Source organism: Sebastes fasciatus, unplaced genomic scaffold (genome assembly GCF_043250625.1).
Source record: "Sebastes fasciatus isolate fSebFas1 unplaced genomic scaffold, fSebFas1.pri Scaffold_31, whole genome shotgun sequence".
NCBI lineage: Eukaryota > Metazoa > Chordata > Actinopteri > Perciformes > Sebastidae > Sebastes > Sebastes fasciatus.
This window is the reverse complement of record NW_027428188.1, coordinates 141,250-154,174: the sequence shown is the minus strand read 5'-3', so window position 1 is coordinate 154,174 and position 12,925 is coordinate 141,250.

Genomic DNA, 12,925 nt, shown 5'->3' with positions numbered 1-12,925 from the left:
AGGAGACCATCAAGAAGACGGTCAACATGTAGGTCAGGAGACCTTCAGGAAGACGGTCAACATGTAGGTCAGGAGACCTTCAAGAAGACGGTCAACGTGTAGGTCAGGAGACCTTCAAGAAGACGGTCAACATGTAGGTCAGGAGACCTTCAGGAAGACGGTCAACATGTAGGTCAGGAGACCTTCAAGAAGACGGTCAACGTGTAGGTCAGGAGACCTTCAAGAAGACGGTCAACATGTAGGTCAGGAGACCTTCAAGAAGACGGTCAACGTGTAGGTCAGGAGACCTTCAAGAAGACGGTCAACATGTAGGTCAGGAGACCATCAAGAAGACGGTCAACATGAAGGTCAGGAGACCATCAAGAAGACGGTCAACATGTAGGTCAGGAGACCTTCAAGAAGACGGTCAACATGTAGGTCAGGAGACCAACATGAAGGTCAGGAGACCTTCAAGAAGACGGTCAACATGTAGGTCAGGAGACCATCAAGAAAACGGTCAACGTGTAGGTCAGGAGACCATCAAGAAGACGGTCAACATGTAGGTCAGGAGACCTTCAGGAAGACGGTCAACATGTAGGTCAGGAGACCTTCAAGAAGACGGTCAACGTGTAGGTCAGGAGACCTTCAAGAAGACGGTCAACATGTAGGTCAGGAGACCTTCAAGAAGACGGTCAACATGTAGGTCAGGAGACCTTCAAGAAGACGGTCAACATGTAGGTCAGGAGACCATCAAGAAGACGGTCAACATGAAGGTCAGGAGACCATCAAGAAGACGGTCAACATGTAGGTCAGGAGACCTTCAAGAAGACGGTCAACATGTAGGTCAGGAGACCAACATGAAGGTCAGGAGACCTTCAAGAAGACGGTCAACATGTAGGTCAGGAGACCTTCAAGAAGACGGTCAACATGTAGGTCAGGAGACCAACATGTAGGTCAGGAGACCTTCAAGAAGACGGTCAACATGTAGGTCAGGAGACCAACATGAAGGTCAGGAGACCTTCAAGAAGACGGTCAACATGTAGGTCAGGAGACCTTCAAGAAGACGGTCAACATGTAGGTCAGGAGACCATCAAGAAGACGGTCAACATGTAGGTCAGGAGACCAACATGTAGGTCAGGAGACCATCAAGAAGACGGTCAACATGTAGGTCAGGAGACCAACATGTAGGTCAGGAGACCATCAAGAAGACGGTCAACATGTAGGTCAGGAGACCAACATGTAGGTCAGGAGACCATCAAGAAGACGGTCAACATGAAGGTCAGGAGACCTTCTGGTCTCCATTATTCCATCAAGAGGAAGTCAAACATTTGAAACAGTGACGGTTATCAAACGTTCCCGTTCTCAGAGCTGGTTAAACCTGCTCTCTGAATGACCTCCAGGTGACCTCTCAGCAGCAGTCAAAGATGAGTCTGAACTACCCCCCCCCTCAGGCACCGTGTTATATAACTCTGCTGTCAACCAGCAAGCTGATCATAAATCTGCTGGTTCTTCAGGGTGTGACAGTGTGCCGACGGCTCATTCTGTCCTGGAGGTGGTGGAGAAGCAGGCTGTGGACATGAAGAGTACAACACAGTACTAGTAGTACTAGTACACAGAGTACACAGAGTACAGAGTACACAGAGTACAGAGTCAGGTACAGAGGGTTTATGATGGTAGTACTAGTACACAGAGTACACAGAGTACACAGAGTACAGAGTACACAGAGTACAGAGTCAGTACAGAGGGTTGATGATGTGTTAACGTGCACTCCGTGGGTTTAAAGACCGGAGCTCTTGGTCTGTTTAAACTGAGCTATCTCTTCACTATTGTTGGATCCAGCTGGGGGTCAATGTTCAGTCTCTGACTGTGTTCAGATGATCCCACAGTGCCGGGAGGTTCTGTAATTAAATGAATTAAAATCTAAATTAAAAGTGTCTTCTGTCAGCGTCTCGGTGTTGGTTCAGATTCTTGACGAGCTGCCAGCTGGTTTGTGTTCTGACTCGGAGAGAACGGGTGAAAGTTAAGCCGGGTTGTTGGTGTTGATTGGCAGCTGGTTTATAGAGATTAGGCTGCATTCAAAGCCGAGGCGCGGTCCCCGTGTGGAGGTTAGAGAAGACAAGTCATCCACAATCTATTATAGCAAAGTGTCCTTGAGCAAGGCACTGAACTACAGACGGCCCCGGTGGACGTCGGCCAGAGACTGGAACTGAATTGCTGAGCTGACTGAATGAGAAGCTGCATGTTCAGTCAGATGTCCTGAAGACAACCCGAGTTCTGAGAGTTTAATGAGTGATCGGATCAGAAGAGTTTAATGGTTCCTCCTGTCCAGACGGGCCCTGAAGTCCTCCCTCCGTCACACGACGGCACCGTGAAGGTCCATCCACACCAGGAGGGGTTCTGTCCACACCAGGAGGGGTTCTGTTCACACCAGGAGGGGTTCTGTCCACACCAGGAGGGGTTCTGTTCACACCAGGAGGGGTTCTGTCCACACCAGGAGGGGTTCTGTTCACACCAGGAGGGGTTCTGTCCACACCAGGAGGGGTTCTGTCCACACCAGGAGGGGTTCTGTTCACACCAGGAGGGGTTCTGTCCACACCAGGAGGGGTTCTGTTCACACCAGGAGGGGTTCTGTCCACACCAGGAGGGGTTCTGTTCACACCAGGAGGGGTTCTGTCCACACCAGGAGGGGTTCTGTTCACACCAGGAGGGGTTCTGTCCACACCAACAGGGGTTCTGTTCACACCAAGAGGGGTTCTGTCCACACCAGGAGGGGTTCTGTTCACACCAGGAGGGGTTCTGTCCACACCAGGAGGGGTTCTGTTCACACCAGGAGGGGTTCTGTTCACACCAGGAGGGGTTCTGTCCACACCAGGAGGGGTTCTGTCCACACCAGGAGGGGTTCTGTTCACACCAGGAGGGGTTCTGTTCACCAGGAGGGGTTCTGTTCACACCAGGAGGGGTTCTGTCCACACCAGGAGGGGTTCTGTTCACACCAGGAGGGGTTCTGTCCACACCAGGAGGGGTTCTGTCCACACCAGGAGGGGTTCTGTTCACACCAGGAGGGGTTCTGTTCACACCAGGAGGGGTTCTGTCCACACCAGGAGGGGTTCTGTTCACACCAGGAGGGGTTCTGTTCACACCAGGAGGGGTTCTGTTCACACCAGGAGGGGTTCTGTTCACACCAGGAGGGGTTCTGTCCACACCAGGAGGGGGACTTTGTTGATCCTTGTTGGTCTTGAGACTCGTATATTTTGATGATTTTTTTTTTTTTTTAGATCTCGGTCAGAAACTCTGTAAAACAAACTACTGCCCATAAATAATATGAAATATTATCTGAAATGGCTTTTAGGCAACTGGTGCAGTAGTCCTGGTGCAGTAGTCCTGGTGCAGTAGTCCTGGTGCAGTAGTCCTGGTGCTCCGTTCTCTGTCTAACTCTAGTTATTATAACTTTAATATTTCACTCAGTATTAAACTTCCTGCTGCTATTAACTAATAAACTAACAAAACGAAGTAGTGGAATACATCTGCTCTGCTGCCGTTCAGTGGGATCATCCAGCTGTGATTATATATATATATGTGTATATATATATACACATATATATATATATATATATACATATATATACATATACAGACGTAGGCAAAATTGTTGGTAACCTTCCGTTAAAGAAAGAAAAACCCACAATGGTCACTGAAATAACTTGAAACTGACAAAAGTAATAATAAATAAAAATTCACTGAAAATTAACTAATGAAAATCAGATATTGTTTTTGAATTATGGTTCAACAGAATCATTTAAAAAAACAAACTAATGAAACTGGCCTGGACAAAAATGATGGTACCCTTAACTTAATATTTTGTTGCACAACCTTTTGAGGCAATCACTGCAATCAAGTGATTACTGTAACTCTCAATGAGACTTCTGCACCTGTCGACAGGTATGTTGGCCCACTCCTCTTGAGCAAACTGCTCCAGCTGTCTCAGGTTTGAAGGGTGCCTTCTCCAGACTGCATGTTTCAGCTCCTTCCACAGATGTTCAATAGGATTTAGATCAGGGCTCATAGAAGGCCACTTCAGAATAGTCCAATGTTTAGTTCTTAGCCATTCTTGGGTGTTTTTTGCTGTGTTTTGGGTCGTTATCCTGTTTGAGGACCCATGACCTGCAACTGAGACCAAGCTTTCTGACACTGGGCAGCACATTTCGCTCCAGAATGCCTTGATAGTCTTGAGATTTCATTGCACCCTGCACAGATTCAAGACACCCTGTGCCAGATGCAACAAAGCAGCCCCATAACATAACCGAGCCTCCTCCATGTTTCACATTAGGTACAGTGTTCTTTTCTTTGGATGCTTCAGTTCTTCGTCTGTGAACATAGAGCTGATGTGACTTGCCAAAAAGCTCCAGTTTTGTCTCATCTGTCCAAAGGACATTCTCCCAGAAGCTTTGTGGCTTGTCAATATGCATTTTGGAAAATTCCAGTCTCGCTTCTTTATGATTTGGTGTCCTCCTCGGTCGTCTTCCATTAAGTCCACTTTGGCTCAAACAGTGACGGATGGTGCGATCTGACACTGATGTACCTTGACCTTGAAGTTCACCTCTAATCTCTTTGGAAGTTGTTCTGGGCTCTTTGGTTACCATTCGTATTATCCGTCTCTTCAATATGTCATCAATTTTCCTCTTGCGGCCACGTCCAGGGAGGTAGGCTACAGTCCCATGGACCTTAAACTTCTGAATAATATGAGCAGCTGTAGTCACAGGAACATCAAGCTGCTTGGAGATGGTCTTATAGCCTTTACCTTTAACATGAAGGTCTATAATGTTCTTTCTAATCTCCTGAGACAACTCTCTCCTTAGCTTTCTGTGGTCCATGTTCAGTGTGGTACACACCATGATACCAAACAGCACAGTGACTACTTTTCACCCTTTAAATAGGCAGACTGACTGATTACAAGTTTGAAGATACCTGTGATGCTATTTACAGGACACACCTTAGTTTAACATGTCCCTATGGTCACATTATTTTACATCTTTTCTAGGGGTACCATCATTTTTGTCCAGGTCAGTTTCATTAGTTTGTTTTTTAAAATGATTCTGTTGAACCACAATTCAAAAGCAATGTCTGATTTTCATTAGTTCATTTTCAGTAAATTTTTATTTATTATTACTTTTGTCAGTTTCAAGTTATTTCAGTGACCATTGTGGGTTTTTCTCTCTTTAACGGAAGGGTACCAACAATTTTGCCTACGTCTGTATATAACTGTGGTTATTCAGTGAAAATGTTTTGGTTTCAACGAGAATGGAAACAACATGCTGCTGTATTATTCAGAGGAACGGAGGAACTCTACAGCGTCGGGCCGGCGACAGCGTCGGGCCAGTGACAGCGTCGGGCCGGCGACAGCGTCGGGCCAGTGACAACGTCGGGCCGGCGACAGCGTCGGGCCTGTGACAGCGTCGGGCCTGTGACAAAGGCTCTGTTGAAACTGGACTGTTTCTTCTTTTTCTTTTTCTCCCAAATGAATCGCCTTTTTGAGGATTTGGTGAATTGGAAAAATTGAGCCCCTCGCTCCGGTTTCATCTACATGTATAACATTTGGCAGACAGATGTAACATGTGGAGACGCACTAAAAAGCCTCTTGGAGGTTTGCCCAAAACTCAACAGGAAGTCAGCCATTTTGAATTTAATATGCCATTTTTAGCGTTTTGTAGGCCGTGTAACGAACTCCTCCTATAGATTTCATCAGATTGACTTGATATTTGGTCAGGACCACCTGAAGACCTTCAGGATGAAAAGTTATTCAAATGGTGAGTTTTCACTGAACCACCTGACCGTGGCGTGGCAGCCATTTTGAGCCATTCGCCATGAAACAGGAAGTTGTTGTAACTCCACTGTACATAGTCCGATCTGCCCCAGATGTCTCAGGTATGATGAGGGTCCAGTCCTGATGACATGTACATGAAAAAATACACTCATAGCCCCGCCCCAAGACGTTAGCCACGCCCCCTTTCATAACTTGTGAACCGTTTGTCGTAGAGTCTTGTGGCAGGCGTCGTTGCGATCATCAGAGTTCCGGTATCATCGTACTTGGCCGCATCAGTCAGCGTCCCGCCAGTCCCCCCGACGCACAGGAAGGTGCGAGGGCCCGTTCATCATTGCTCGCAGCTTTAACTATATGTACATCTTGTTCCTGTAGAGTCTGAATGAACTCACTGTTCGTTATTTTGACAAATGAATGTAAGGAAAGTTTATGGGATGAGAATAAAAACAGATCTGGTATCAGTTTCAGCCCTGAAGGTGTGAAGCAGCTTCTACCTGCAGGTGAGCGAGTCCATATAGAGGTATGAGCTCTCATTAGGCAGCATGCAGAGACACGGACGCCTGCAAATCATCCCGTCACTCACAGAGAGAGCTGCTCTGGCTGCAGGCAGCAGCTCCGACATGTGACGGCACATCGCTGCTCATCAGTCCACGAACCCCCCACCTCGAATCCCTCAGGTCTAAACACTCAATCTGCTGCAGAGTCAGCAGATTAACTCTTTATATAGAAGATCAACAGATTACCTCTTCATATAGAAGATCAACAGATTAACTCTTCATATAGAAGATCAACAGATTACCTCTTCATATAGAAGATCAACAGATTAACTCTTTATATAGAAGATAACCTCTTCATATCGAAGATCAACAGATTAACTCTATATATAGAAGATCAACAGATCAACTCTTCATATAGAAGATTAACAGATTACCTCTTCATATAGAATATCAACAGATCAACTCTTCATATAGAAGATTAACAGATTACCTCTTCATATAGAAGATTAACAGATTACCTCTTCATATAGAAGATTAACAGATTACCTCTTTATATAGAAGATTAACAGATTAGCTCTACATATAGAATATCAACAGATTAACTCTTCATATAGAAGATCAACAGATTATCTCTTCATATCGAAGATCAACATATTACCTCTTCATATAGAAGATCAACAGATTAACTCTTCATATAGAAGATCAACAGATTACCTCTTCATATAGAAGATTAACAGATTAGCTCTACATATAGAATATCAACAGATTAACTCTTCAAAAAGAAGCTCAACAGATTAACTCTTTATATAGAAGATCAACAGATTAACTCTTCATATAGAAGATCAAATCTTCATATAGAAGATCAACAGATTAACTCTTCATATAGAAGATTAACAGATTATCTCTTTATATAGAAGATCAAATCTTCATATAGAACATCAACAGATTATCTCTTTATATAGAAGATCAACAGATTATCTCTTTATATAGAAGATCAACAGATTATCTCTTTATATAGAAGATCAAATCTTCATATAGAAGATCAACAGATTATCTCTTCATATAGAAGATTAACAGATTAGCTCTACATATAGAATATCAACAGATTAACTCTTCATATAGAAGATCAACAGATTACCTCTTCATATCGAAGATCAACATATTACCTCTTCATATAGAAGATTAACAGATCAACTCTTCATATCGAAGATTAACAGATTACCTCTTCATATCGAAGATCAACATATTACCTCTTCATATAGAAGATCAACATATTACCTCTTCATATAGAAGATCAACAGATTAACTCTTCATATAGAAGATCAACAGATTACCTCTTCATATAGAAGATTAACAGATTAGCTCTACATATAGAATATCAACAGATTAACTCTTCAAAAAGAAGCTCAACAGATTAACTCTTTATATAGAAGATCAACAGATTAACTCTTCATATAGAAGATCAAATCTTCATATAGAAGATCAACAGATTAACTCTTCATATAGAAGATTAACAGATTATCTCTTTATATAGAAGATCAAATCTTCATATAGAACATCAACAGATTATCTCTTTATATAGAAGATCAACAGATTATCTCTTTATATAGAAGATCAACAGATTATCTCTTTATATAGAAGATCAAATCTTCATATAGAAGATCAACAGATTATCTCTTCATATAGAAGATTAACAGATTAGCTCTACATATAGAATATCAACAGATTAACTCTTCATATAGAAGATCAACAGATTACCTCTTCATATCGAAGATCAACATATTACCTCTTCATATAGAAGATCAACAGATTAACTCTTCATATAGAAGATCAACAGATTACCTCTTTATATAGAAGATCAACAGATCAACTCTTCATATAGAAGATTAACAGATTATCTCTTCATATAGAAGATCAACAGATTACCTCTTCATATAGAAGATCAACAGATTAACTCTTCATATAGAAGATTAACAGATTAACTCTTCATATAGAAGATTAACTCTTCATATAGAAGATCAGCTCTTTATATAGAAGATTAACAGATTAACTCTACATATAGAAGATCAACAGATTAACTCTTCATATAGAAGATTAACTCTTCATATAGAAGATCAACTCTTTATATAGAATATCAACAGATTAACTCTACATATAGAAGATTAACTTCATATAGAAGATCAACTCTTTATATAGAATATCAACAGATTAACTCTTTATATAGAAGATCAACTCTTTATATAGAATATCAACAGATTAACTCTTCATATAGAAGATTAACTCTTCATATAGAAGATCAACTCTTTATATAGAATATCAACAGATTAACTCTACATATAGAAGATTAACTCTTCATATAGAAGATCAACTCTTCATATAGAAGATTAACAGATTATCTCTTCATATAGAAGATTACCAGATTAACTCTTCATATAGAAGATCAACAGATTACCTCTACATATAGAAGATCAACAGATTACCTCTACATATAGAATATCAACAGATTAACTCTTCATATAGAAGATCAACAGATTACCTCTTCATATCGAAGATCAACATATTACCTCTTCATATAGAAGATCAACAGATTAACTCTTCATATAGAAGATCAACAGATTACCTCTGTATATAGAAGATCAACAGATCAACTCTTCATATAGAAGATTAACAGATTATCTCTTCATATAGAAGATCAACAGATTACCTCTTCATATAGAAGATCAACAGATTAACTCTTCATATAGAAGATTAACAGATTAACTCTTTATATAGAAGATTAACAGATTAACTCTTCATATAGAAGATTAACTCTTCATATAGAAGATCAACTCTTTATATAGAAGATTAACAGATTAACTCTACATATAGAAGATCAACAGATTAACTCTTCATATAGAAGATTAACTCTTCATATAGAAGATCAACTCTTTATATAGAAGATTAACAGATTAACTCTACATATAGAAGATCAACAGATTAACTCTTCATATAGAAGATTAACTCTTCATATAGAAGATCAACTCTTTATATAGAATATCAACAGATTAACTCTACATATAGAAGATTAACTTCATATAGAAGATCAACTCTTTATATAGAATATCAACAGATTAACTCTTTATATAGAAGATCAACTCTTTATATAGAATATCAACAGATTAACTCTTCATATAGAAGATTAACTCTTCATATAGAAGATCAACTCTTTATATAGAATATCAACAGATTAACTCTACATATAGAAGATCAACAGATTAACTCTTCATATAGAAGATTAACTCTTCATATAGAAGATCAACTCTTTATATAGAATATCAACAGATTAACTCTACATATAGAAGATTAACTCTTCATATAGAAGATTAACAGATTATCTCTTCATATAGAAGATTACCAGATTAACTCTTCATATAGAAGATCAACAGATTACCTCTACATATAGAAGATCAACAGATTACCTCTACATATAGAAGATCAACAGATTAACTCTTCATATAGAAGATCAACAGATTATCTCTTCATATAAAAGATTAACAGATTAACTCTTCATATAGAAGATTAACAGATTAACTCTTCATATAGAAGATTAACAGATTAACTCTTCATATAGAAGATTAACAGATTAACTCTTCATATAGAAGATCAACAGATTAACTCTTCATATAGAAGATTAACAGATTACCTCTTCATATCGAAGATTAACTCTACATATAGAAGATCAACAGATACAGTACAGTATGACAAACACACAGATACAGTGCAGTATGACAAACACACAGATACAGTACAGTATGACAAACACATAGATACAGATACAGTATGACAAACACAGATACAGATACAGTACAGCATGACAAACACACAGCACAGATACAGTACAGCATGACAAACACACAGCACATACAGTACAATATGACAAACACACAGATACAGTACAGTATGACAAACACACATCACAGATACAGTACAGTATGACAAACACACAGATACAGTACAGTATGACAAACACACATCACAGATACAGTACAGTATGACAAACACACAGATACAGATACAGTACAGTATGACAAACACACAGATACAGTACAGTACAGCATGACAAACACACAGATACAGTACAGTATGACAAACACACATCACAGATACAGTACAGTATGACAAACACACAGATACAGTACAGTACAGCATGACAAACACACAGATACAGATACAGTACAGTACAGCATGACAAACACAGATACAGTACAGCATGACAAACACACAGATACAGATACAGTACAGCATGACAAACACACAGATACAGATACAGTACAGTATGACAAACACACAGATACAGTACAGTATGACAAACACACATCACAGATACAGTACAGTATGACAAACACACAGATACAGTACAGCATGACAAACACACAGCACAGATACAGTACAGCATGACAAACACACAGATACAGTACAGTATGACAAACACACAGATACAGTACAGTATGACAAACACACAGATACAGATACAGTATGACAAACACAGATACAGATACAGTACAGTATGACAAACACACAGATACAGTACAGCATGACAAACACAGATACAGATACAGTACAGTACAGCATGACAAACAGATACAGTACAGCATGAGAAACACACAGATACAGTACAGTACAGTATGACAAACACACAGATACAGATACAGTACAGTACAGCATGACAAACACAGATACAGTACAGTATGACAAACACACAGATACAGTACAGTATGACAAACACACAGATACAGATACAGTACAGTATGACAAACACACAGATACAGATACAGTACAGTATGACAAACACACAGATACAGTACAGTATGACAAACACACAGATACAGATACAGTACAGTACAGCATGACAAACACAGATACAGTACAGCATGACAAACACACAGATACAGTACAGTACAGTATGACAAACACACAGATACAGATACAGTACAGTACAGCATGACAAACACAGATACAGTACAGCATGACAAACACAGATACAGTACAGTATGACAAACACAGATACAGATACAGTACAGTATGACAAACACACAGATACAGTACAGCATGACAAACACACAGATACAGATACAGTACAGTATGACAAACACACAGATACAGTACAGCATGACAAACACACAGATACAGATACAGTACAGTACAGCATGACAAACACAGATACAGTACAGCATGACAAACACACAGATACAGTACAGTACAGTATGACAAACACACAGATACAGATACAGTACAGTACAGCATGACAAACACAGATACAGTACAGCATGACAAACACAGATACAGTACAGTATGACAAACAGATACAGATACAGTACAGTACAGCATGACAAACACACAGATACAGTACAGTACAGCATGACAAACACACAGATACAGATACAGATACAGATACAGATACAGTACAGTACAGCATGACAAACACAGATACAGTACAGCATGACAAACACACAGATACAGTACAGTACAGCATGACAAACACAGATACAGTACAGTACAGTATGACAAACACACAGATACAGTACAGCATGACAAACACACAGATACAGTACAGCATGACAAACACACAGATACAGCACAGTACAGTATGACAAACACACAGATACAGATACAGTACAGTATGACAAACACACAGATACAGTACAGCATGACAAACACACAGATACAGATACAGTACAGTACAGCATGACAAACAGATACAGTACAGCATGAGAAACACACAGATACAGTACAGTACAGTATGACAAACACACAGATACAGATACAGTACAGTACAGCATGACAAACACAGATACAGTACAGTATGACAAACACACAGATACAGTACAGTATGACAAACACACAGATACAGATACAGTACAGTATGACAAACACACAGATACAGATACAGTACAGTATGACAAACACACAGATACAGTACAGTATGACAAACACACAGATACAGATACAGTACAGTACAGCATGACAAACACAGATACAGTACAGCATGACAAACACACAGATACAGTACAGTACAGTATGACAAACACACAGATACAGATACAGTACAGTACAGCATGACAAACACAGATACAGTACAGCATGACAAACACAGATACAGTACAGTATGACAAACACAGATACAGATACAGATACAGTACAGTATGACAAACACACAGATACAGATACAGTACAGTACAGCATGACAAACACAGATACAGTACAGCATGACAAACACACAGATACAGTACAGTATGACAAACAGATACAGATACAGTACAGTACAGCATGACAAACACACAGATACAGTACAGTATGACAAACACACAGATACAGATACAGTACAGTACAGCATGACAAACACAGATACAGTACAGTATGACAAACACACAGATACAGTACAGTATGACAAACACACAGATACAGATACAGTACAGTATGACAAACACACAGATACAGATACAGTACAGTATGACAAACACACAGATACAGTACAGTATGACAAACACACAGATACAGATACAGTACAGTACAGCATGACAAACACAGATACAGTACAGCATGACAAACACACAGATACAGTACAGTACAGTATGACAAACACACAGATACA